Source organism: Durio zibethinus, chromosome 8, assembly GCF_047325235.1.
Source record: "Durio zibethinus cultivar Kanyao isolate XHJ-2024 chromosome 8, ASM4732523v1, whole genome shotgun sequence".
Classification (NCBI taxonomy): Eukaryota; Viridiplantae; Streptophyta; class Magnoliopsida; order Malvales; family Malvaceae; genus Durio; species Durio zibethinus.
The window spans coordinates 16,817,501-16,844,238 of record NC_143169.1 but is presented as its reverse complement, the minus strand read 5'-3'; the positions used below and the strand labels follow the sequence as shown (position 1 = coordinate 16,844,238).

The window sequence follows — 26,738 nt, the reverse complement described above, 5'->3', positions numbered from 1 at the left end:
CTTAGGTCCTTCTGGATATGGTGCAGGCAGCTTGTATGCTAGGCCTTGGCCTCACAGGCTAGCTGCAAGCTGGGCGGGCATTCTGACCTCGTCTCCTAGGCCTTGTGCGCAAATACCCGCCAATGCACCTGGTCTACGGGCCTCAACCTCTGGCTCGCCTGATGTGCCTAGTGCGCCCGCCCAGGGTGTGACATTCTCCCCCACCTGATTACGTAATGCCCTTATTGTGTCTTCTGCATGGTACTACCTGATCTAGTCCCCAAACTGCCATAAGTCCTCTGTTAGTTCCCAGCTCGCCTCACTCTCTGGAAGTCCCTTCCACCATACCAAGTACTCTTGTCTTGGTTGATAGTTCTTCCGTATCACCTCTTAATCAGCTATGATGCTGTGGACCTCCTTCTCATATGAGGCCCTTGCTCCCAGTGGTGCACGCTTTGACTCTGCCCATCCTAGATTTCCCTCATCCTCATGGAACGGCTTGAGCATGCTTACATGGAACACTGGGTGTACCCTCAGTTTGGGTGGCATATCTAGCTTGTAGGCAACCTTGCCTACCCTCTTGACTACTCGAAAAGATCCCTCATACCTCCGGACTAGGCCTTTGTGCAGCCCCTTATGGTGCACAATGGAATGTAGCTTCACCAACACTAAGTCTCCAACCTGGAACTGCACGTCCTGCCTATTCTGGTCTACCCACTTCTTCGACCTCTTGGCCGACTTGTGTAGAGAAACTCTGGCCAAGTCAATTTGCTCCTACCATGCCTTGGCAATCTTGTAAGCTACTGGATTTAGCCTTGTATAACCTACAACAATCGAATTGGGTGTTAGTGGTTGTTGCCCTGTCATAAGCTCAAATGGGCTCTGGTTCGTTGCCTTGCTCCTTTGGAAGTTGTAGGAAAACTGTGCAACATCTAGCAGCTTTGGCCAGTCCCATTGTATGGCACTCACATAGTGCCTGACGTAGACCTCTAATAGTCCATTGACACGTTTTTTTTGGCCATCGGTCTGTGGATGCATGCTGGTGGAAAAGTTTAAGTCTGACCCCAACAACTTGAACAACTCAGTCTAGAACCTGCTCGTGAAACGCCCATCCTGATCACTAACAATGGTCATCGACACTCCCCAGTACTTAACCATGTTCTTCAGGAACAATCGAGCTGCCTCCTCAACTGGGCACTCTTTGGTTGCTGGAATGAAGATTCCATACTTGGAAAACCTATCCACCACTGCCATGATGCTTCCAAACCCTTCTGCTTTGGGCAGACCGATAAAGTCCAGAGAAACACTCTCCCATGGTCGCTCTGGCACTGGCAATGGCTTCAAGAGACCGCCTGGTTTCTTGAGCTCCACCTTGTCCTATCGGCATACAAGACAAGTCTTCATATAGGCCTCCACATCGTCCCTCATATGTGGCTAGTAGTATCGATCCTCGATCAGCACCAAGGTAGGGCTCACTCCGGGGTGTCCAACCCACCTTGAATCATGGCATTCATGCAAAACTTCCTTATGGAGCTTTCCGTGCTGCGGCACAAATAGTCTACTACCACTGGTGTACAGCAAACCATCCTGCAACCAAAACTGCCTAATTTTACCTTGCTGGGAACTCCATAAGAGCCTTGGCTGTAGGATCATGCGCAAGTCCCTCCTTAATGAGTGACACCAGTGACCCCTCTGGTTGGCTAATGGCAACAAGGTTAGCCTTCCTGCTTAGGGCATCTACCACTAGGTTCACCCACCCCAGCTTGTACTCCATCTGAAAATCAAATTCCGTAAGAAAATCTTGCCATCTCGCTTGCTTGGGGGACAGCTTCTTCTATGTTTGGAAGTAGCTGGTTGCCACATTGTCCATCCTAACCACGAACCTCAACCTCAATAGGTAATGGCACCAAGTGCGCAAGCAGTGCACCATTGCAGTCATCTCCTTCTCTTGGACCGTGTACTTGCGTTTAGTCTCATTCAGCTTCCTACTTTTGAACGTGACTAGACGTCCCTCCTGCATCAACACCCCCTATTGCAAAGTCTGATGCATCCGTATACACCTCATACGGCTTGGCATGGTCTGGCAAGGCCAAGATTGGCTCGTAGGTCACAGCTCGCTTCAACCTGTCAAAGGCTTCCTAGCACCCTGTACTTCACTCCCATGCTCTCTATTTCTTGAGCAAGTCAGTCAATGGTGTGGCTATTGCTGAGTGACCTTTGATGAAGCACCTGTAGTAGTTAACCAGCCCAAAGAATGATCTCAACTTAGTGACCTTGGCTGGCAGTTGCCACTCCAGGATGGCATGCACCTTGCCTTCATCCATGCGTATCCTGCCACCTCCCACTACGTGGCTAAGGAACGGGATCTCCTGCTGGGTGAATGAGCACTTCTCCCTCTTGACAAATAGCTTGTGCACCCACAACACCTTGAACACCTGTCTCAAGCGGTCTACATGCTCTCCCAAAGTCTGGCTGTAGATCACAATGTCATCCAAATAAACCACAACAAATCGATCAAGGAACGACTGAAGTACCTTGTTCATAAGGGTGCAGAATGTTGCTGGGGCGTTCGTGAGTTTGAAAGGCATCATCAAGAACTCATACGACCATACTGAGTGACACATGTTGTCTTTGGCTCATCTCCCTCCATGATTCTGACTTGATAGTAGCCCAACCTCAAATCCAGCTTAGTGAACCACCTTGCGTTCCCAAGTTGATCGAACAAGTCCACAATGAATGGGTTGGGGTACTTGTTCTTCATGGTTAGCTTGTTCAAAGCTCGGTAGTTTATGCACAGTCACAACGACCCATCATGCTTGCACTGGAATAGAACAGGTGCACCATAGGGTGCCTTTGATGGCCTGATGAAGCCAGCATCAACTAACGTTTTGAGCTACATCCTCAACTACTCCAACTCTGGTGGAGACATTCGGTAAGGGGCTCTAGCTGGTGGCTTGGCCTCGGACACCAGCTTGATCTTGTGGTTCACTTTCCTCTTAGGTGGTAGCTTCCTAGGCAGTTTTGCAAGCATCATATCACTAAAGGTCTTCAGCACCTTTAGCACTTTCAAGGGTTACTCGGTCTCCTTCTCCCTTGGCTCATCATATTTTAGGGCTGCCAAAAAGGTGTCTTCTTGTCTGCTTATCACCTTGGCAAATTGGATGGCTGACACCACCGACGACCCAACTCCAGACCCTCTCCTCAATGGCACAAAGCATTGGCATCGTGCATCCAAAATGCAAACACAATCGGCAAAAGGCACAACGAGGGCGTTAATTCGAACAAGGAAATCCAACCCAATCACAAACTCATAGTCGTCAAGGGGTATTACCTCTATGGTCTCTTTTTCTTTCCAGTCTCCGAGCTATAACTCCACTCCCCGTGCTACTCTAATGGCTGGAACCTCATTAGAGTTTACCATTTTAATGGTACCCGTCCCTTTCTGCACCTTTAGTTCGAGTTTCCAGGCTCCATCACCTAAAATAAAAAGATGTGAGGCACCTGTATCCACTAGTGCGCTTACCTTCTAACCCATAACCATCAAATCCACAAACATCAAATCTTTTGGCTTATGGCTCCCCTTACTCTGGACAGCATTGAGCACCAATGACCCAAGCTTTGCTGCCCCTGACTCTGGCTCCTCATCAGACTCCTTGTCTATAGTAGCCAGCTTGCCCTTCTGCGGGCAATTGCGTGCTATGTAGCTCCCTCCACATAGGTAGCATGCTAGTGGCTCTCGGTCCCCCTTTGCTTTCCACTTGCCTACTGGTGGCTTCCTCTCGCCATTCTTGGTTGAATGATCTCTATCCCTTTCCTTGGACTCCCGGTAACGATCCTTCCCCTTGGATTGTTTCTTTCGGTCCCTATCATCCTTGCCCTTACCCTTGGGCTGGTAGACTCGAACTTGTTCAGAGGCTTGAACTCTATCAAGGCCTCAACAGTAATCATGGCTTTAGCCAAGTCATGAACTCCCCTCCGTTGTAGCTCACGCTTCACCCACGGCTTCAGCCCATCCATGAAAGCAAATAAGGCATCCTTCTCGCTTAGATCTGAGATTTGTAGCATTAGTTCAGAGAATTTTTAGACATACTCCCTTATGTCCCCTTACTGGCTAAGCCGGCATAACATTGCTCGCACCTCATCATCAGCATACTCCAAGTAAAATTACTTTCTGAACTCCTTTTGGAACTCTGCCTAGGTTCCAATCTTGGCACTCCCATGCCTGACATCATCACACCTGCACCTCCACCACAATAGGGCTACATCAGTGAGATACATAGCAGCGGTACTTACCTTTATCACCTCGTCTTGCATGCCCATGGCCTGGAAGTACTACTCCATACCCTAAAGGTAGTTGTCTACTTCCTTAGCCGCCCTAGTCCCCATAAACTCTTTAGGCTTGGGGACATCCAATCTGGACTTGGACACTCCAGCAAACATGCCATTCCCAATGGCAGTCTTGCAAGCAATGAGATCACTGGTAAGCTCCTCCATCCACTGGCGCATGGCCTCCATGCCATCTCGCAAAGTCAGCATCTCAGCCTCCAAGGCCCCATTCTTTTGGGTGAACACGTCCAAGCCTTTGTTGAGAGCAGCTTGCAGCTCATTTTGGATCTCCTCCCCCATGAAGTCTAGCGATGCAATGTGAGTCTCTACCCCCTCAAGCTTTTCCCCCATGTTGCCCATGGTCACCTCCACCTTGGCCAGCCTACCGTCCATGGTAAACCAGATATCTTTAGAACTGGCTTTCCTACCTCTTCCATGCCCATGCTCCTGGGCCTCTGGTTGTTGGTTAGTAGCGTCACTTTGGGATGCCATCTCCTCAATCACTATCTAACCTGCACAACACAAACACGCAGAACCGAACTTGATCTAATACCAACTGTCATGGGCTCTGACCTTAGACTCAAAATCCGTGCGGCCTTAGGCTTGGAATCTCCTCCTTTATGCCTAAGTCAGCCTAAAACACAAGCATGCGTGCACTAGAACAATGGGAAGGGATGATTACACAAGTTAAAAAGAAACAGGATAACAAGGTAGAATGCTAGAATATGCTATATATTCACTGAAACAGAAGTGTTTGATGGTGTACAAATGAGGGTGGAGCAGCCCTCTATTTATAGTTAAGGCTCCAACTTACACTTAATGGAAATATTCCTTGAATAAAGGCTAAAATCATGGGATTACACAGATTACAATCAATCAGGATTATAACTCCTGATTTCTAGGGTTAACCAAATCTATTTGCCGATCCTGCATGCTTCCAAAAGCTTTCCTTGCATGTCCAGCACCTTGGGCTATTCTGGATGTGGTGCGGGCAGCTTGTATGCCAGGCTTTGGCCTCACGAGCTAGCCTGCAAGCTGGGCGGGCATTCTGACCTTGTTTCCTAGGCCTTGCGTGCAAATACTAGCCAATACGCTTGGTCTGCGACCCTCAACCTCTGGCTCAACTGCTGGTGAGCTTGATGTGCCTGGCACGCTCACCCAAGGTGTGAAACAGGCTCTTGCCTCAACCACATTCGATAGAAGATGGCCCCTGGTGTGGACGGTTGCTTTGACCACCATCGACACAAGCTGACCCTTGGTGCTAGCAGTTGCCTCAACCATCATCGGCACAAGATAGCCCTTGGTGCTAGCGGTTGCCTCGACCACCATCGGCACATGCTAGGCTTTGGTATGGGCGGTTGCCTCGAAACACCCTCAGCATGTGCTAGGCCTTGGTGTGGGTGGTTGCCTTGAGCACTATTGACACAAACGGCCCTTGGTGTGGGTTCTTTCCCCTACCACCATCGGTAGAAGATGGCTCCTGGTGCGGACGGTTCGTCGAACACCATCAACACATGCTGGCCTCTGGTACAGACGGTTATCTCAAACACCATCGGCACGTGCTTCGCTGATGTGAACGGTTGCCTCGACTACCATTAGTAGAAGATGGCTCTTAGTGTGGACGATTGTCTTGACCACCATCAACATAAGCCGACCCATGGTGCGGGCTCTTGCCTCGACCACCATCGATAGAAGATGGCCCTTGGTGCGAGCGGTTGCCTCAAATACCATCAGCACGTGCTGGGCCTTGGTGTGAGCGTTTGCACCATCGATAAAAGATGGCCCTTAGTACGGGTGGTTGCCTCGAGCACCATCGGCACAAGCTGGCCCTTGGTGCAGGCGATTGCCTTGAACACCATCGGCACGTGTTGGGCCTTGGTGTGGGCAGTTACCTCGACCACCATCGGTAGAAGATCGCCCTTGGTGTGGGTGGTTGCCTTGACCACCATCAGCACAAGCCAGCCCTTGGTGGGGGCTCTTACCTCGACCACCATCGGCAGAGGATGGCCTCTGGTGTGGACGGTTGCGTCGAACACCATCAGCACATACAGGGCCTTGGTGCAGGCGGTTGTCTCGAACACCATCAGCACATGCCGGGCCTTGGTGTGGGCACATGCCTCGAGCTGCTGTGAGCTGTTGCCTTAACCATCATCGACACATGCTGGCCCTTGGTGCGGGTAGTCGCATCGACCACCATCAGCATGCACTGGCCCTTGGTGCGGGCATATGCCCCGACCACCATCGGCACCTACTCACCATCGATGCGGGATATGCCAGTTTGGAAAAAGTGTCCCCGTTTTAGACATTTTAATGTCTACTGGTAGCATATCTGTAAAATCTCTAATGCTTTTTAAGGGGTGGTGGTCTGGCACCTCTTTTCCCCCCCACGGGGGGGTAAGTGTGCATGATGGGCCTCCCATTGCATACATCCAGGGCAACGTCCCTCGAGCGAAATACAGGGCACACATGCCTTCTGACCATTTTGTCCGGCAACTGGTTGCTTCGGTGACCGACAGGCACCCATGACCTTGACCGGTTGGCGTGCATGCAAAAAAAAGGAGTCGAGCTCAAGCCCGTGCACATGGTGGATGTTGCCTTAGACCCTAAACCAAGTCCCTAAATTGGGCAACAGCTCCTTGGGGTGGTGCATGCAGAAGCCGCGGTTGCAGGCTTGGCCCGACCAGGTCTCTTGATATTTGACGATCTCGTGGTCCCTTCTCGTCGACCATAAAAATGCCTAGGCCTCGACAAGGCCGTGCACGCAGCCGATGCTGCCCGAGACCCCAGGAACAAGTCCTTGAATCAGGCAATGTCCCCCTGGGGTGGTGTCAGCGGAGCTCGTGCATGCAGTCTCGATCGGGCCAAGCAATGGTGGTGTCACTTTGTTGTTACCTATTGGATGGTAGGGGGAGTCTCGTGGCCCTTGCTCGTGTTTTTCTCGTGCCAAACGATTTTGACGTGGCCTCGCACATCGTTTCCTCCGTTCGCTCATCGAGTAATCGATTGGGTGGTTTGTGGATCGGCGCGCGTGGATGCTACCACTTGTACGCAATGGGCATATGTGTGGTGCTATGGTTGTGCATGTGGGCAGGCTCCGTGCTCTATGCGATCGAACTATCGATCCGTCATCATCTTCAATCTCCCCCATACGATCGTCGTGCCCAGGGGGCACGATCGAGATCCTGTGTTGCATACCTGAATCGATGAAAATTGGATGTCTCACTATCCCTCATCTATCTCATGTCTCGAGGGGCCACGGGTCAAACGTCAATCGTGGCCGGTGTCCCAAGCACACCACCCAATCTCCATGGCCACATTGGTGCACCAACGTTTAATCGTGCTCTCAGATGTGAAACATTTAGCAGGTGTGGGCTCTCGACCCCCATTCGTCCGATGCTACGCATTTCACGTACTCGACACGCACTACACTTGCGCTCTGCGTCAGGCTCTCTCCATCGTTCGGTCGGTGTGTCAAGGCCCACGTGGTTCCAACGTCCCGAAGGAATGCTACTTGGTTGATCTTGCCAGTAGTCATATGCTTATCTCAAAGATTAGGCCATGCATGTGTAAGTATGAACTAATTCAGACTGTGAAACTGCAAATGGCTGATTAAATCAGTTATAGTTTGTTTGATGGTATCTACTACTCGGATAACCATAGTAATTTTAGAGCTAATACGTGTAACAAACCCCGACTTCTGGAAGGGATGCATTTATTAAATAAAAGGTCGACGCGGGCTATGCCCGTTGCTCTGATGATTCATGATAACTCAATGGATTGCATGGCCTTTGTGCCGACGACGCATTATTCAAAGAGGAATTGTTGGTCTTCAACGAGGAATTCCTAGTAAGCGCGAGTCATCAGCTCGCGTTGACTACGTCCCTGCCCTTTGTACACACTGCCCGTTACTCCTACCGATTGAATAGTCCGATGAAGTGTTCGGATCACGGTGACGTGGACGGTCTGCTACCCGTGACATCGTGAGAAGTCCACTGAACCTTATCATTTAGAGGAAGGAGAAGTCGTAACAAGGTTTTCGTAGGTGAACCTGCAGAAGGATCATTGTTGAAACCCTACTCGACGGACTACCCATGGACATGTTAATGAAACACCAAGGGGACGAGGGTGCCCCCGCACCCCGAGCCTCGAGCCTCGAGCCCCCTTCGATCCTGAGTGAGCGCGATGGTCACTCTGTCCCCTCTACGGTACAGGCAGAATGATCGGTGTCGTCTCGTCCGCCACCAAACAACGAACCCCTGGCACAAATTGTGCCAAGGAACCGAAATGAAAATGGAACGCGCGTGCCATCGCCATCGCCATCTCATCCACGGTGCGTGCACGGGCGACGCCACGACTCCTTTTGTCACGAAAAAATTGAACGACTCTTGGCAAAGGATATCTCGACTCTCGCATAGATAAAGAACGTAACGAAATGCGATACTTGGTGTGAATTGCAAAATCCCGTGAGCCATCGAGTCTTTGAACGCAAGTTGCGCCTTAAGCCATTAGGCCAGGGGCATGCCTGCCTAGGTGTCATGCACTGTCACCCCCTTCCGACCCCCCACCCGTTGGGCTCTGAGGGAAAGGGGCGAGTGGAAGATGGCCTCTCGCGATCCCGTGGGTCACAGTTGGCCCAAAAGTGAGTCCCCGGCAACGACAGTGTCATGACCATCGGTGGTAGAGCTCCCGACGTGCGTCGTCACCAGTGACGCGCACTCATTGTCCACCCAGACCTCTCACACCCCTCGCATTGCTCGGTCGATGCTCGCGTCACGACCCTAGGTCAAGCGGGATCACCCGCTGAGTTTAAGCATATCAATAAGCGGAGGAAAAAAAACTTACCAAGATTCCCCTAGTAACGATGAGCGAACTAGGAAGAGCCTAGCTTGAGAATCGGGCAGCCCCGACATCCGAATTGTAGTCTGGAGAAGCGTCTTCAGTGGCAGACCGGGCCCAAGTCCCTTGGAAAGAGGCTCCGAAGAGGGTGAGAGCCCCGTTGTGCTCGGACCCTGTCGCACCATGAGGGGCTGTCCGTGGGTCGGGTTGTTTGGGAATGCAGCCCCAATCGGGCGGTAAATTTCATCCAAGGCTGAATACGAGCAAGAGACTGATAGCGAACAAGTATCGCAAGGCAAAGATAAAAAAGACTTTGAAAAGAGAGTCAAAGAGTGCTTGAAATTGTCGGGAGGGAAGCGGATAAGGGCTGGTGATGCGCCCCGATTGGATGTGGAAAGACGAGAGCCGATCTGTCGATCGGCTCGAGGTGTGGATCGATGCGGTTCACGGTGACGGTCGAAGCCCAAGCTTTCGATGTGCCCGCAGAGATGTCATCGCCATGATCATGGAATGTAGCACGCGCCATCTCGACATGCCCCGGCACCAATGTGCTTCAGGCATCGACCTGCGGGCTTTCCATCTGACCCATCTTGAAACACGGACCAAGGAGTTTGACATGCTTGTGAGTCAACAGGCCAGGAAACCTGTAAGGAGCAAGAAAGCTAATTGGTGGGATCCCTTGCAGGTGCACCACCAACCGACCTTGATCTCTTTAATCTTTTAAGAAAGGTTCGAGTGCGAGCATGCCCGTTGGGACCCGAAAGATGGTGAACTATGCTTGAGCGGGGTGAAGCCAGAGGAAACTTTGGTGGAGGCCCGCAGTGATACTGATGTGCAAATCATTCGTCTGACTTGGGTATAGGGGTGAAAGACTAATCGAACCGTCTAGTAGCTAGTTTCCTCCGAAGTTTCCATCAGGATAGCTGGAGCCCCCGTCGAGTTCTATCGGGTAAAGCCAATGATTAGAGGCATCGGAGGTGTAATGCCCTCGATCTAGTTTCAAACTTTAAATAGGTAGGACAGCGTGGCTGCTTCGTTGAGCCGTGCCACGAAATCGAGTGCTCCTAGTGGGCCATTTTTGGTAAGCAGAACTGGCGATGCAGAATGAACCCACAAAGGGTGTTGGTCAATTAAGACAGCAGGACAGTGGTCATGGAAGTTGAAATCCGTTAAGGAGTGTGTAACAACACACTTGCCGAATCAATTAGCCTCGAAAATGGATGGCACTTAAGTGTGCGACCTATACTCGATCGTCGGGGCAAGGGCCAGGCCACGATGAGTAGGAGGGCACGGTAGTCACCGTAAAACTCAGGGTACGAGCTCGGATGGAGCGACCGTCGATGCAAATCTTAGTGGTAGTAGCAAATATTCAAATGAGAACTTTGAAGGTCGAAGAGGGGAAAGGTTTCATGTGAACAACACTTGCACATGGGTTAGTTGATCCTAAGAGACGGGGGAAGCCCGTCCGACAGTGCTTCTAGCATGAGCTTCAAAAGGGAATCGGCCACCATTGGGACACGCTGGCCCTTGGTGTGGGCAGTCGCATCAACCACCATCGACACGCGTTGGCCCTTGGTGCGTGCACATGCCCCAACCACCATCGACACCTGCTCACCCTCGATGTGGGATATGCTTGTTTGGAAAAAGTGTCCCCGTTTTAGACACTTTAATGTCTACTGGTAGCATATCTGTAAACTCTCTAATGCTCTTTAGGGGGTGGTGGTCTGGTACCCCCTCTCCCCTCTTACGGGGGAGTAGGTGTACGTGATGGGCCTTCCATTACGTATACCCAGGGTAACATCCCTTGAGCGAAATACAGGGCGTGCATGCCTTTCGAATGTTTTGTTTGGTGACTGGTTGCTCTGGTGACTGGCAGGCACCCTTGGCCTTGATCGATTGACGTGCATGCAAAAAAGAGGAGTATTTAGGGGGTGGTGGTTCGGTACCCCTTCTCCCCCCTACGGGGGGAGTAGGTGTACGTGATGGGCCTCCCATTATGTACACCCAGGGTAACGTCCCTCGATCGAAATACAGGGCGAGCATGCCTTTCGAATGTTTTGTCTGGTGACTGGTTGCTCCGGTGACTGGCAGGTGCCCTTGGCCTCGATTGATTGACATGCATGCAAAAAAAAAGGAGTCGAGCTTGAGCCTGTGCACGTGGTAGATGCTACCCTAGACCCCAAACCAAGTCCCTGAATCGAGCAATGACTCCCTGGGGTGGTGCGAGCAGAAGTCGTGGTTGCGGGCTTAGGCCAGCTAGGTCTCTCGGTATTTGACAGTCTCGCGGTCCCTTCTCATCGACCATAAAAATGCCTAGGCCTCGACGAGGTCATGCACAAAGTCGATGCTACCTGAGACCCCAGGAACAAGTCCCTGAATCGGGCAACGTCCCCCTGGGGTGGTGTCAGTGGAGGTCATGCGTGCGGTCCTGATCGGGCTAAGCATTAGTGGTGTCCCTTTATTGTTGCCTGTCGGATGGCAGGGGCAGTCTCGTGGCCCTTGCTCATGTTTTTCTCATACGAAGTGGTTGTGGCATGGCCTCGCACGTGGTTTCATCCTCTCGCTTGTCAAGTAATCGATCGAGTGGGTTGTAGACCGGTGCGCATAGATGCTGCCACTTGTACGTAATGGGCATATCAGTGGTGCTATGGTTGTGTGTGTGGGTAGGCTCCGTGCTCTATGCATCAAACTGTCGACCCGTCATCCTCTTCAATCTCCCCCCATGCGGTCGTCGTACCTAGGGGGCATGATTAGGATCTTGTGTTGCATACCTGAATCGATGGAAACTGGATGTCTCACTGTCCCTCATCCATCTCGTGTCCTGAGGGGACACGATTCGAAAGTCAATCGTGGCCGGTGTCCCAAGTGCACCACCCAATCCTCCATGGCTGATTGGTGCACCGGCATTCAATTGTGCTCTCGGTTGCGGAATGTTTAGCGGGCGTAGGCTCTCGGCCCCCATTCGTCTGATGCTACGTATTTCACATGCTCGACACCTATGATGCTTGCGCTCTGCATCGGGCTCTCTCTGTCGCTCGGTCGGTGCATCGAGGCCCACGTGGTGCCAATGTCCCAAAGGAATGCTACCTAGTTGATCCTACCAATAGTCATATCCTTGTCTCAAAGATTAAGCCATGCATGTGTAAGTATGAACTAATTCAGACTGTGAAACTGTGAATGGCTCATTAAATCAGTTATAGTTTGTTTAATGGTATCTACTACTCGGATAATCGTAGTAATTCTAGAGCTAATACGTGCAACAAACCTCGACTTCTGGAAGGTATGCATTTATTAGATAAAAGGTCGACATGGGCTATGCCCATTGCTTTGATGATTCATGATAACTCAACGGATTGCACGGCCTTTGAGCCAGTGACGCATCATTCAAAATTTTGCCCTATCAACTTTCGATGGTAGGATAGTGGCCTACTATGGTGGTGACGGGTGACGGAGAATTAGGGTTCAATTTTGGAGAGGGAGCCTGAGAAACGGCTACCACATCCAAGAAAGGCAGCAGGCACGCAAATTACCCAATCTTGACACAGGGAGGTAGTGACAATAAATAACAATATTGGGCTGCATGAGTCTGGTAATTGGAATGAGTACAATCTAAATCCCTTAACGAGATCCATTGGGGGGCAAGTCTGGTGCTAGTAGCTGCGGTAATTCTAGCTCTAATAGCGTATATTTAAGTTGTTACAGTTAAAAGGCTCGTAGTTGGAACTAGGGTTGGGTCATCCGATCTACCTCACGTTAAGCACCGATCTACTCGTCCCTACTATCGGCAATGCACTCTTGGACTTAATTACCTGGGTTATTCCTCTGATGCTGTTACTTTGAAGAAATTAAAGTGCTCAAAGTAGGCCTACGCTTGCATACATTAGCATAGGATAATATCATAGGATTTCAGTCCTATTGTGTTGGCCTTCGAGATCGGAGTAATAATTAACAGGGACAGTCGGGAGCATTTGTATTTCATAGTCAGAGGTGAAATTCTTGGATTTATGAAAGACGAACAACTACGAAAGCATTTGCCAAGGATGTTTTCATTAATTAAGAATGAAAGTTGAGGGCTCGAAGACGATCAGATACCGTCTTAGTCTCAACCATAAATGATGCCGACCAGGGATAGACGGATGTTACTTTTAGGACTCTGTCGGCACCTTATGAGAAATCAAAGTCTTTGGGTTCCGGGGGGAGTATGGTCGCAAGGCTAAAACTTAAAAGAATTGATGGAAGGGCACCACTAGGAGTGAAGCCTGCGATTTAATTTGACTCAACACGGGGAAACTTACCAGGTCCAGACATAGTAAAGATTGACAGACTGAGAGTTCATTCTTGATTCTATGGGTGGTGGTGCATGGTCGTTCTTAATTGGTGGAGTGATTTGTCTGGTTAATTCCGTTAACGAACAAGACCTCAGCTTGCTAACTAGCTACATGGAGGTGATCCTTCGTGGCTAGCTTCTTAGAGGGACTATGGCCGCTTAGGCCAAGGAAGTTTGAGGTAATAACAGGTCTGTAATGCCTTTAGATGTTCTAGGCCGCACGCGTGCTACACTGATGTATTCAACGAGTCTATAGCCTTGGCCGATAGGCCCAGGTAATCTTTAAAATTTCATCGTGATGGGGATAGATCATTGCAATTGTTGGTCTTCAACAAGGAATTCCTAGTAAGCACGAGTCATCAGCTTGCATTGACTACGTCCCTGCCCTTTGTACACACCGCCCATCGCTCCTACCGATTGAATGGTCTGGTGAAGTGTTCTGATCACGGTGACATTGTAAGAAGTCCATTGAACCTTATCATTTAGAGGAAGGAGAAGTCGTAACAAGGTTTTCGTAGGTGAACCTACGAAAGGATCATTGTCGAAACCTCACTCAACGGACGACCCACAGACGCGTTAACGAAACACCTAGGGGGTGAGGATGCCCCGCACCTCGAGCACTCTCTGACCTCGGACGGGCGTGACGGTCGCTTTGTCCCCCCTACGGGGTGGGTGAAAAGATTGGCATCGTCTTGCCCACTGCCAAACAATGAACCCCCTGCGCGAATCGTGCCAAGGAACCGAAACAAAAATAGAGCACGCATGCCATCGCCATCCCATCCGCGGTGCATGCGTGGGTGGCACCGCTACTCTTTTTGTCATGAAAAAACTGAACGACTCTCGGCAACGGTTATCTCGGCTCTTGCATTGATGAAGAACATAGCGAAATGTGATACTTGGTGTGAATTGTAGAATCTCGTGAACAATCGAGTCTTTGAATGCAAGTTCTGCCCCAAGCCATTAGGCTGAGGGCACGCCTTCCTGGGTGTCATTCACAGTCGCCCCCCTTCTACCCCCCACCTATCGAGCTCCAGGGGAAGGGGGCAGGTGGAAGATGGCCTCTCACGATCCCATGGGTTGTAGTTATCCCAAAAGTGAGTCCCCGATAATGACAGCGTCGTGACCGTCGGTGGTAGAGCTCCTGGCGTGCTTTGTCCCCGGTGACGCATGCTCGTTGTCCACCAGGACCCCCTTCGAACCCCTCGTATCGCTTAGTCGATGCTCACGTCACGACCCTAGGTCAGGTGGGATCACCTGCTGAGTTTAAGCATATCAATAAGTGGAGGAACAAAAACTTTACTAGGATTCCCCTAGTAACGGTGAGCGAATCGGGAAGAGCCCAGCTTGAGAATCGGGTACCCCCAACGTCTGAATTGTAGTCTGGAGAAGCATCCTCAGTGGCGGACTAGGTCTAAGTCCCCTGGAAAGGGGCGCAGGAGAGGGTGAAAGCCCCGTTGTACCCGAAACCTGTCGCACCACGAGGCACTGTCCGCGAGTCAGGTTGTTTGGGAATGCAGCCCTAATCGGGCGATAAATTCCATCCAAGGCTGAATACGGACGAGAGGCCGATAGCAAACAAGTATCGCGAGGGAAAGATGAAAATGGACTTTGAAAAGAGAGTCAAAGAGTGCTTGAAATTGTTAGGAGGGAAACAGATGGGGGCCGATGATGCACCCCGATCGAATGTGGAATGGGGAGAGTCGATCTGCCGATTGGCTCAAGGCGTGGACCAACACAGGTCACGGCAGCGGCCTAAGCCCGGGCTTTCGATGTGCCAGTGGAGACATCATCGTTGCGATCGTGAAACGCAGCACGTGCCATCTCGACGTGCCCCGACACTAGCATGCTCCAAGCATCGGCCTGCGTGCTCCCCATCCGGCCCATCTTGAAACACGGACCAAGGAGTTTGACATGCGTGTGAGTCAACGGGCCAAAAAACTAGTAAGGCATAAGGAAGCTGATTGGCGGGATCCCTCATGGGTGCACCACCGATCAACCTTGATCATTTGAGAAGGGTTCAAGTGCGAGCATGCTCGTCAAGACCCGAAAGATGGTGAACTATGCCTGAGTAGGGTGAAGCCAGAGGAAACTCTGGTGGAGGCCCGTAACAATACTGACGTGTAAATCATTCGTCTGACTTGGGTATAGGGGCGAAAGACTAATCAAACCGTCTAGTAGCTGGTTCCCTTCGAAGTTTCCCTTAGGATAGCTGGAGCCCCCGTTGAGTTCTATCAGGTAAAGCCAATGATTAGAGGCATCGGGGGCGCAACGCCCTCGACCTATTCTCAAACTTTAAATAGGTAGGATGGCGCGGCTGCTTCGTTGAGCCATGCCACAAAATCGAGAGCTCCAAGTGGGCCATTTTTGGTAAGTAGAACTGGTGATACGAGATGAATCAAAAGTCGAGTTACGGTGCCCAACTGCACGTTAACCTAGAACCCACAAAGGGTATTGGTCAATTAAGACAGCAGGACGATGGTCATGGAAGTCAAAATCCGCTAAGAAGTGTGTAACAACTCACCTACCGAATCAACTAGCCCCGAAAATGGATGGCACTTAAGTGCACGACCTATACCCAATTGTTGGGGCAAGGGCCAGGCCCCAATGATTAGGGGGCGCGACGGTCATCATAAAACCTGAGGTGTGAGCCCCGACGAAGCGACCGTCGATATAGATCTTGGTGGTAGTAGCAAATATTCAAATGAGAACTTTGATGGCCGAAGAGGGGAAATGTTCCATGTGAACGGCACTTGCACATGGGTTAGTCGATCCTAAGAGACGGGGGAAGCCCATCCGACAGCGCATCCCGTACGAGCTTCGAAAGGGAATCGGGTTAAAATTCTTGAACCGAGACACATCGGTTGATGACAATGTTAGGGAGTTCAGAGATGTCGACGGGGGCCTTGGGAAGAGTTATCTTTTCTGTTTAACGACCCAACCACCCGAGAAATAGCTCAGCTGGAGGTAGGGTCCAACGACCAGAAGAGCATCGCATGTCTTGTGGTGTTCGGTGTGCCCTCGACGTTCCTTGAAAATTTAGAGGATCGAGTGCCGTCCGCGCCCGATCATAGTCATAACCGCATTAGGTTTCCAAGGTGAACAGCCTCTGGTCGATGGAACAATGTAGGCAAGGGAAGTTGGCAAAATGGATTCGTAACCTCGGGAAAAGAATTGGCTTTGAGGGTTGGGCACAGGGGTCCCAGTCTTAAACCTGTCGGCTATCAGTGCACTGCTTGAGCTATTACCGTGGCAAGAGCGGGTTGCCGCACACTGACTGGGGGACGGAGTGGGAACGGCTCCTTCGAGGGTCTTCCCCAGGCAATAAACAGTCGACTCAAAATTGGTACAGACAAGGGGAATCTGACTGTTTAATTAAAACAACGCATTGCGATGGTCCCTGCGGATGCTCACGCAATGTGATTTTTGCCCAGTGCTTTGGATGTCAAAGTGAAGAAATTCAACCAAGCGCGGGTAAACGGCAGGAGTAACTATGACTCTCTTAAGGTAGCTAAATGCCTCGTCATCTAATTAGTGATGCGCATTAATGGATTAACGAGATTCCCACTATCCCTGTCTACTATCCAGCGAACCCACAGCCAAAGGAACGGGCTTGGTAGAATCAGTGGGGAAAGAAGACCCTGTTGAGCTTGACTCTAGTCTGACTTTGTGAAATGACTTGAGAGGTGTAGGATAAGTGGGAGCCCTCGGGCGAAATTGAAATACCATTACTTTTAACGTTATTTTACTTATTCCATGAATCGGAGGTGAGGCGCAACCCCTTCTTTTGGACCCAAGGTCGACCTCGATCGGTCGATCCAGGCGAAAGACATTGTCAGGTGGAGAGTTTGGCTGGGGTAGCACATCTGTTAAAAGATAACGTAGGTGTCTTAAGATGAGCTCAACGAGAACAGAAATCTTGTGTGGAACAAAAGGGTAAAAGCTCATTTGATTTTGATTTCCAGTATGAATACGAACTGTGAAAGCGTGGCCTATCGATCCTTTAGACCTTCGGGATTTGAAGCTAGAGGTGTTAGAAAAGTTACCATAGGGTTAACTGACTTGTGGCAGCCAAGCATTCATAGCGACGTTGCTTTTTGATTTTTCGATGTCGGCTCTTCCTATCATTGTGAAGCAGAATTCATCAAGTGTTGGATTGTTCACCCACTAATAGGGAACATGAGCTGGGTTTAGACCGTCGTGAGATAGGTTAGTTTTACCCTACTGATGGTGACGTCGTGATAGTAATTCAACCTAGTAGGAGAGGAATCATTGATTCAGACAATTGGTCATCGCGCTTGGTTGAAAAGCTAGTGGCATGAAGCTACCATGCGTTGGATTATGACTAAACGCCTCTAAGTCAAAATCTGGGCTAGAAGCAACGCACGCGCCTACCGCCCGATTGTCAACCAACAGTAGGGGCCTATGGCCCCCAAGGGCATGTGTCGTAGGTGCAGCCCCTACGACGGATGAGCCGCACTAGCCTCCTTGGAGCTCAATTCCCATCGAGTGGTGGGTAGAATACTTTGCAGATGACTTAAATACGTGACGGGGTATTGTAAGTGGCAGAGTGGCCTTGCTGTAATGATCCACTGAGATTCAGACCTTTTGTCACTTCGATTCGTCCCTCCCCCCACCGACCTTCATTTTTTCACACCGCCCCCTCTGGGATTAGCCACCCGGGACCCCCTGTCCCCCAATCTCGACCGGGAATGAACTCCGCTCACCTCGATCAGCCCTTGAATTTTTGTTTTGGCACCAAATCGACCGTTAGGGGTGGGATGCGCGAGCCGACTAAGGATCACGCTGCTGGTCCCCCTCGGTTGTTGCCCCAAAAGCCATCGATAGCCTCTAGCCCTTGGTTGGTCGAGACCGGGAATGCACTACATATGCCTAAGTCAACCCACGAAATGAGCGTGCTGGCGCTCAGCCGACCGGAGAGCCAGACTATGCAAGCTGAGGATCGACCCGGTCCTTCTCTACGTTCTGCCAATACCGCTACGCGTCAATCAGTTCAATTGGGGCTTAGATAAGAAATGAACTCCGTATGCCTAAGTTAACCAATGAAACGATCGTGTGGGCGCTCAGCCGGTCAGAGAGGCAGGATGCACAAGCCGAGGATTGGCTCGATCCTCCTCTGCGTGTTGCTGTCGATCCTGCTATCAGTTCGATCTTAAACTGGGAATGAACTTCATATGCTTAGACTGGGAATGAACTCCGTATGCCTAAGTCAACCCACGAAATGAGGGTGCGGGTGCTGAGCTGGCCAGAGAGGCATAATGCGTAAGTCGAGGATCGGCCAGATCCCCCCTGCGTGTTATCAATTCCGTTGCCTGTCCTGCTGCCACAACCCTCGATCCGGCTGGGGCTCAGACATGGAATGAACTCCGTATGCCTAAGCCAACCCATGAAACGAGCGTGCGGGAGCTTAGCCGATCGGAGAGGCAGAATGCACAAGCTGGGGATCAACCCGATCCCCCTTACGTGCTACCGATCCTGCTGCTGGTCTTGTTGTTGCAACCCTTGATCCGATCCGTATGCTTAGGCTGGGAATGAACTCCGTATGCTTAGACTAGGAATGAACTCCATATGCCTAAGTCAACCCATGAAACGAGCATGCGGGTGCTCAGCCGGTGAGAGAGGCAGAATGAACAAGTCGGGGATCAGTCTGACCCCCTTCTGCGTGCTGTCGATCCCGTTGCAAGTTCTGCTGTCGCAACCCTCTATCCGGTCTGATCTTTGATTGGGTATGAACTCCGTATGCCTAATTCAACCTATGAAACGAGCGGAGGGGCACTACGTCGGCTAGAGAGGCGGGATGCGCAAGTCGTGGATCAATCGGTTGGTAGGTGGGTTTAGGCACATCTTCATATTTTTGCCATGCCAATGCCATTTTTATGGCTTGTAAATTCATACAATGGTCCCCTAAGCCTTCATGTGAAGTTTCGTGGCAAGACGATTCGTTTTCTGCTTTTCATGATTTTCGAAACTTTTTGGGTTTCGGGATTTTTTAAAATATTTTTAGAAGGAGTTTTGGCTCCAAATTTTGTAGACATGATCCTTGTATTTTTGTTGGCTTGCACAAAATATTTCAACTAAAAACTTGAAGTGGAGAAGGTTTTGTGACCATTTGAAAAAAGTGTCCCCATTTTGAATACTTGAATGGCTACTGGCAGCAAACCTATAAAATCTAAAATGCTCTTTAAGGGGGTGTGAGTTCTTGAGGTTTGATGAGGGATAGGGGGCCAATATAAGGGCCAAGTACCAGCACCCATCGCACATCTTGTGCGTACACCCCCTGGCCCCCACAATCGTCGAAACCCCCAATGCCGTCGATCAGGTTCTTTGGTGATGCTCCGACGATGGTGCCCCCGGCAAAAAAAATGTGGCACCAGCACATGCCCAAGCCCAGCATGTGCACCATGGCTCAAAATCAAACTTCAGCCAAGGCCTCGACCATCAATGGCACAAGCCGGCCCTTGGTGCAAGTGTCACGGGCTCTGACCTTAGATTCAGAATCCGTGCGGCCTTACGCTTGGAATCTCCTCTTTTATGCCTAAGTCAGCCTAAAACACAAGCATGCAGGCACTAGAACAATGGGAAGGGCTGATTACGCAAGTTAAAGAGAAATAGATTAAAGAGAAACAGGATAACAAGGCAGAATGCTGGAATATGCTGTATATTCACTAAAACAAAAGTGTTTGATGGTGTACAAATGAGGGTGGAGCAGCCCTCTATTTATAGTTGAGGCTCCAGCTTACACTTAATGGCAATATCCCTAGAATAAAGGCTAAAATCATGGGATTATACAGATTACAATCAATCAAGATTCTAACTCCTGATTTCTAAGGTCAACCAAATCTGCCTGCTGATCCTGCATGCTTCCAGAAGCTTCCCTTTTGTGTCCAGCACCTTGGGCCCTTCTGGATGTGGTGCAGGTAGCTTGTATGCCAGGCCTTAGCCTCACGGGCTGACCTGCAAGCTGAGCAGGCGTTCTGACCTCGTCTCTTAGGTGTTGCGCTCAAATACCCGCTAGTGCGCCTGGTCTGCGGGCCTCAACCTCTGGCTCACCTACTGGTGCACTAAATGGGCCTAGCGCGCCCGCCCAGGGTGTGACATTCTCCCCCACTTGATTACGCAATGCCCTCGTTGCATCTTCTACATGGTACTGCCTGATCTAGTCCTTGAACTACCATAAGTCCTCTACTAGTTCCCAGCTCGTCTCACTATCTGGAAGTCCCTTCCAGCGCACCAAGTACTCTTGTCTTGGTTGATAGTTCTTCCATCTCACCTCTTGGTCATCTATGATACTATGGACCTCCTTCTCATATGAGGCCCTTGCTCCTAATGGTGCATGCTTTACTCTGCCCATCCTGGATCTCCCTCATCCTCATGGAACGGCTTGAGCATGCTCACATGGAACATCGGGTGTACCCTCAGCTTGGGTTGCATATCCAGCTTGTAGGCAACCTTACCTACCCTCTTGACTACTTGGAAAGGTCCCTCATACCTCTGGACTACGCAGACGAGCTGCACGGGCCTCCTTGGAGCTCAATTCCCATCGAGCGATGGGTAGAATCCTTTGCAGGTGACTTAAATACGCGACGGGGTATTGTAAGTGGCAGAGTGGTCTTACTGCCACGATCCACTAAGATTCAACCCTTTTGTCACTTCAATTCGTCCCTCCCCCTATCGACCTTCCTTCTTTTCACGTTGCCCCACTCTAGGGTTGGGGGTGACCCGGGGCCCCCCTTCCCTCGATCTCGACCGAGAATGAACTCTGCTTGCCCCGATCGGCCTCTGAAGTTTTATTTTGGCACCAAACCGACCGCTAGAGGCGGGATGCACGAGTCGACCAAGGATCTCACTACTGGTCCCCCTCAGTTGTTGCCCCAAACGTCGTCGATAGCCTCTGGCCCTTGGTTGGTCAAGACCGGAAATGCACTACGTATGCCTAAGTCAACCTACGAAATAAGCGTGCGGGCGTTCAGTCGATCGGAAAGCCAGATTGTGCAAGCCAAGGATCGGCCCTGTCCCCCTCTGCATGCTGTCGATCCCACTGTAGGTCTCTCGATCTGGTTGGGGCTTAGACCAAGAATGAACTCTGTATGCCTAATTCAACCCATAAAACGAGCAAGCAGGTGCTCAATCAATCAAAGAGGTAGGATGTGCAAGCCAGGGATCAGCTCGATCCCCCTCTGCGTGCTGCTGTTGATCCTGCTGCCAGTCCGATCTCAGACTGGGAATGAACTTTGTATGCTTAGAAATAAAATGAACTCCGTATGCCTAAGTCAACCCATGAAACGAGTGTGCGGGCGTTGAACCGGCCAGAGAGGCATAATGCGCAAGTCGGGGATCAGCCTGGTCCCCCTCTGCGTGCTGTTGATCCCGCTGTTGGTCCTGCTACCACAACCCTCGGTCCAGCTGGGGCTTAGACATGGAAAGAACTCTGTATGCCTAAGCCAACCCACGAAACGAGCATGTGGGCGCTCAGCCGGTCGGAGAGGCATAATGCACAAGTCGGGGATCGACCCGGCCCTCCTGCGTGCTGTCGATCCTGCTACCGTAACCTTCAATCCGGTCCATATGCTTAGACTGGGAATGAACTCCGTATGCTTAGACTGGGAATGAACTCCACATGCCTAAGTCAACCCATGAAACGAGCGTGCGGGTGCTCAGCTGACCAGAGAGGCAGAATGCACAAGCCGAGGATTGGCCCGACTCCCTTCTGCTTGCTACCGATCCTGCTACGGGTCCTACTACCGCAACCCTCGATCCGATCAGATCTTAGACTGGGAATGAATTTTGTATGCCTAAGTCAACCTATGAAACAAGCGGGCGGGCACTACATCGACCAGAGAGGCGGGATGCACAAGCCGTGGATCGATCGTGTGGTAGATGGGTTTAGGCACATCTTCATATTTCTACCATGCCAATGCCATTTTTATGGCTTGTAAATTCATACAATGGTCCGCTAAGCCTTCATGTGAAGTTTCACGGCAAGATGACTCGTTTTCTATTTTTCATGATTTTTAAAACTTTTTTCGGTTTGAGATTTTTTTACATTTTTTTAGAAGGCATTTTGGCCTCGAATTTTGTAGACATGATCCTTGTATTTTTGTTGGCATGCATAAAAAATTTTAGCTAAAAACTCGAAGTGGAGAAGATTTTGTGACCATTTGAAAAAAGTGTCCCAATTTCAGACACTTGAATGGCTACTGACAGCAAACTTATAAAATCTCAAATGCTCTTTAAATGGGTGTGAGTTCTCGAGGTTTGATGAGGGATATGGGGCCAATATAAGGGCCAAGTACCAGCACCCATCGCACATCATGTGCGCACACCCCTCGGCCCCCCCAATCGCCGGAACCCCCAATGTCGCTGGTCAGGTTCTCCGGCAATGCTCCAACGATGCTCCGGTGATGGTGCCCTGGGTGAAAAAAATGCTGCACCAGCACATGTCCAAGCCCAGCATGTGCACCGTGGCTCAAAATCAAACTTTGGGTAAGGCCTCGACCATCAATGGCACATGATGGCACATGATGGCACATGGTGATGGCACATGTATCGATCATCATCGACACAGGTTACCCTTTGGTATGGGCACTTGCCTCGACTGCCATCGGCATAAGCTGGGCCCTGGTACGGACGGTTGCCTTGATCACCACCAACACATGCCGGCCTTTGGTATGGGCGGTTGCCTCGAGCACCATTGACACAAGCCGACCCTTGGTGCGGGCAGTTGCCTCGACCACTATTGGCACAAAATGGCCCCTAGTGCGAGCGATTGCATCGAACACCATCGGCACATGCTGGGCCATGGTGCGGGTGGTTACCTCGACCATCATCGACACATGCTGAGCCTTGGTACAGGCGGTTTCCTTAAACACCATCGGCACATGCCGGGCCTTGGTGCGGGCCGTTGCCTCAAGCACCATCGGCACCAGTCGACCCTTGGTACGGGCGGTTGCCTCGACCACCATTGGCACAAGATGGCCCCTGGTGCTGGCGATTGCGTCGAACACCATCAGTACATGTTGGGCCTTGGTGCGGGCAGTTACCTCAACCATCATTGGTAGAAGATGGCCACTGGTGCGGGCGGTTGCCTCGAGCACCATCGGCACTAGCTGACCCTTGGTGCTGGCGGTTGGCTCAACCACCATCAGCACAAGATGGCCCCTGGTATGGGCGGTTGCATCAAACACCATCGGCACATGCTGGGCCTTGGTACGAGCGGTTGCCTCAACCACCATTGGCAGAAGATGGCCCCTGGTACGAGCGGTTACCTCGAGCACCATCGGCACAAGCTGGCCCTTGGTACGGGCTCTTACCTCGACCACAATTGATAGAAGATGCCCCTAGTGCAGGCAGTTGCCTTAACCACCATCGGCACAAGCCGACCCTTGGTGCGGGCAGTTGCCTCGACCACCGTCGACATAAGATGGCCCTTGGTGGAGGTGGTTACGTCAAACACCATTGGCACATGTTAGGACTTAGTGTGGGCGGTTGCTTTGAACACCATCGGCACATGCTTGGCCTTGGTGTGGGCAGTTGCCTTGAGCACCATCAACACAAGCCGACCATTGGTGCGGGCTCTTACCTCGACCACCATCGGTAGAAGATGGCCCCTGGTGCGGACGGTTGCCTTGAACACCATCGGCACATGCTGGGCCTTGGTATAGGCGGTTGCCTCGACCACCATCGATAGAAGATGGCCCTTGGTACGGGTGGTTGCCTCGAGCACCATCGACACAAGCCGGTCGTCGGTGCGTTGCCTCGACCACCATCGACAAAAGATGGCCCTTGGTGCGGGCGGTTGCCTCGAACACCATCGGCACATGCTAGGCCTTGGTGTGGGCACATGCCTCGAGTTGGTAAGGGCGATTGCCTCGACCACCATCGGCCTACGTTGGCCCTTAGTGTAGGAAGTCGCATTGACCACCATCAGTAAATGTTGGCCTTTGGTGCGAGCACATGCCCCAACCACCATCGGCACTTGCTCACCCTCGGTACGAGATATGCCTGTTTGGAAAAAATGTCCCCGTTTCAGACACTTTAACGTCTACTGGTAGCATATCTATAAAATCTCTAATGCTTTTTAGGGGGTGGTGGTCCAACACCCCCTCTCCCCTCCCATGAAGGGAGTAGGTGTGCGTGATGGGCCTCCCATTTTGTACACCCAGGGCAACGTCCCTTGAGCGAAATATACGGCTTGCATGCCTTCCGATCGTTTTATCCAATGACTGGTTGCTCTGGTGATCGGCACGCGCCCATGGCCTGGATCGGTTGGCATGCATGTGAAAATGGAGAGTCAAGCTCGAGCCCATGCACGCGGCGGATGCTGCCCTAGACCCCAGACCAAGTCCCTGAATCGGGCAATGACTCTCTGGGGTGGTGCGAGCAGAAGCCTCGATTATGGGCTTGGCTCGATCAGGTCTCTTGGTATTTGATGATCTCGTGGTCCTTTCTCGTCGACCATAAAAATGCCTATGCCTCGATGAGGTCGTGCACGCAGCTAATGCTACCCGAGACCCCAGGAACAAGTCCCTGAATTGGGCAATGTCCCCTTGGGGTGGTGCCAGTGGAGCTCGTACGTGCGGTCCTAGCCAGACCAAGCATTGGTGGTGTCGCTTTGTTGTTGCCTGTCGGATGGCAGGGGCAGTTCCGTGGCCTTTGCTCATGTTTTTATCATGCCAAGCGGTTGTGATGTGGCCTTGCACCTCATTTCCTCTGCTTGATCATCGAGTAATCGATCGGGCGAGTTGTGGACCAGCGCTCATGGATGCTGCCACTTGTATGCAATGGGCATATGAGTGGTGCTATGGTTGTGCATGTGGGTAGGCTCCATGCTCTATGCATCAAACTATTGACCCATCATCCTCTTCAATCTCTCCCCATGCGGTAGTCGTACCCAGGGTGCATGATCGGGATCCTGTGTTGCATACCTAAATCGATGAAAATCGGATGTCTCACCATCCCTTATCCATCTCATGTCCTGAGGGGCCACGGGTCGAACGTCAATCGTGGTCGGTGTCCCAAGCGTGCCACCTAATCCTCCGTGGCCGTATTGGTGCACCGGCGTTCGATCATGCTCTCGAATTCGGAACGTTTAACGGGTGTAGGCTCTCGGCCCCCATTCATCCGATGCTACGCATTTCATGTGCTCGACATGCATGACGCTTACGCTCTGCGTTGGGCTCTCTCTGTCACTCGATCGATGAGTCGAGGCCCACACGGTGCCAACATCCTGAAGGAATGCTACCTGGTTGATCCTGCCAGTAGTCATATGCTTGTCTCAAAGATTAAGCCATGCATGTGTAAGTATGAACTAATTCAAATTGTAAAACTGCGAACGGCTCATTAAATCAGTTATAGTTTGTTTGATGGTATCTACTACTCGGATAACCATAGTAATTCTGGAGCTAATACGTGCAACAAACCTCAACTTCTGGAAGGGATGCATTTATTAGATAAAAGGTTGATGTGGGCTATGCCCATTGCTCTGATGATTCATGATAACTCGACGGATCACACAGCTTTTGTGTTGGCGACGCATCATTCAAACTTCTGCCTATCAACTTTCGATGGTAGGATAGTGGCCTACTATGGTGGCGATGGGTGACGGAGAATTAGGGTTCGATTTCGGAGAGGGAGCCTGAGAAACGGCTACCACATTCAAGGAAGGCAGCAGGCGCGTAAATTACCCAATCTTGACACGGAGAGGTAGTGACAATAAATAACAATATCGGGCTCCATGAGTCTGGTAATTGGAATGAGTACAATCTAAATCCCTTAACGAGGATCCATTGGAGGGCAAGTCTGGTGCCAGCAACCACGATAATTCTAGCTCCAATAGCATGTATTTAAGTTGTTGCAGTTAAAAAGCTTGTAGTTGGAACAAGGGTTGGGTCATTCGGTCCACCTTACGATAAACACCGATCTACTCATCCCTACTGTCGGTGATGCACTCCTGGACTTAATTGCTTGGGTCGTTCTTCCGGCACTATTACTTCAAAGAAATTAGAGTGCTCAAAGCAGGCCTACGCTTGTATACATTAGCATGAGATAACATCATAGGATTTCGATCCTATTGTGTTGGCTTTTGGGATCAGACTAATGATTAACAGGGACAGCTGGGGGCATTCGTATTTCATAGTCAGAGGTGAAATTCTTAGATTTATGAAAGATGAACAATTGCGAAAGCGTTTACCATGGATGTTTTTATTAATCTAGAACGAAAGTTGAGTGCTTGAAGACGATCAGATACCGTCCT

General features: G+C 50.9%; 5 non-coding genes and 1 pseudogene across 5 annotated transcripts in view; all 6 read left to right on the top strand.

Moving 5' to 3' along the window:
- The first annotated feature begins 8,685 nt into the window (after positions 1-8,685).
- LOC149517444 (5.8S ribosomal RNA) lies at positions 8,686-8,841 on the top strand. Its single transcript, XR_016344522.1, has one exon. It is a non-coding gene; the product is annotated as a 5.8S ribosomal RNA (ribosomal RNA).
- A 237-nt stretch (positions 8,842-9,078) lies between these two features.
- Positions 9,079-10,965, top strand: LOC149517443 (25S ribosomal RNA; annotated as a pseudogene).
- A 1,260-nt stretch (positions 10,966-12,225) lies between these two features.
- Positions 12,226-14,009, top strand: LOC149517442 (18S ribosomal RNA). Its single transcript, XR_016344375.1, has one exon. It is a non-coding gene; the product is annotated as an 18S ribosomal RNA (ribosomal RNA).
- Positions 14,010-14,303: 294 nt separating this feature from the next.
- LOC149517441 (5.8S ribosomal RNA) lies at positions 14,304-14,459 on the top strand. Its single transcript, XR_016344736.1, has one exon. It is a non-coding gene; the product is annotated as a 5.8S ribosomal RNA (ribosomal RNA).
- Positions 14,460-14,698: 239 nt separating this feature from the next.
- Positions 14,699-18,090, top strand: LOC149517440 (25S ribosomal RNA). Its single transcript, XR_016344394.1, has one exon. It is a non-coding gene; the product is annotated as a 25S ribosomal RNA (ribosomal RNA).
- A 7,634-nt stretch (positions 18,091-25,724) lies between these two features.
- Positions 25,725-26,738, top strand: part of LOC149517439 (18S ribosomal RNA) — a 1,806-nt gene continuing 792 nt past the window's right edge. The window contains exon 1 of the ribosomal RNA XR_016344379.1: positions 25,725-26,738. This exon is cut by the window's right edge and continues 792 nt beyond it. This is a non-coding gene — a ribosomal RNA (18S ribosomal RNA).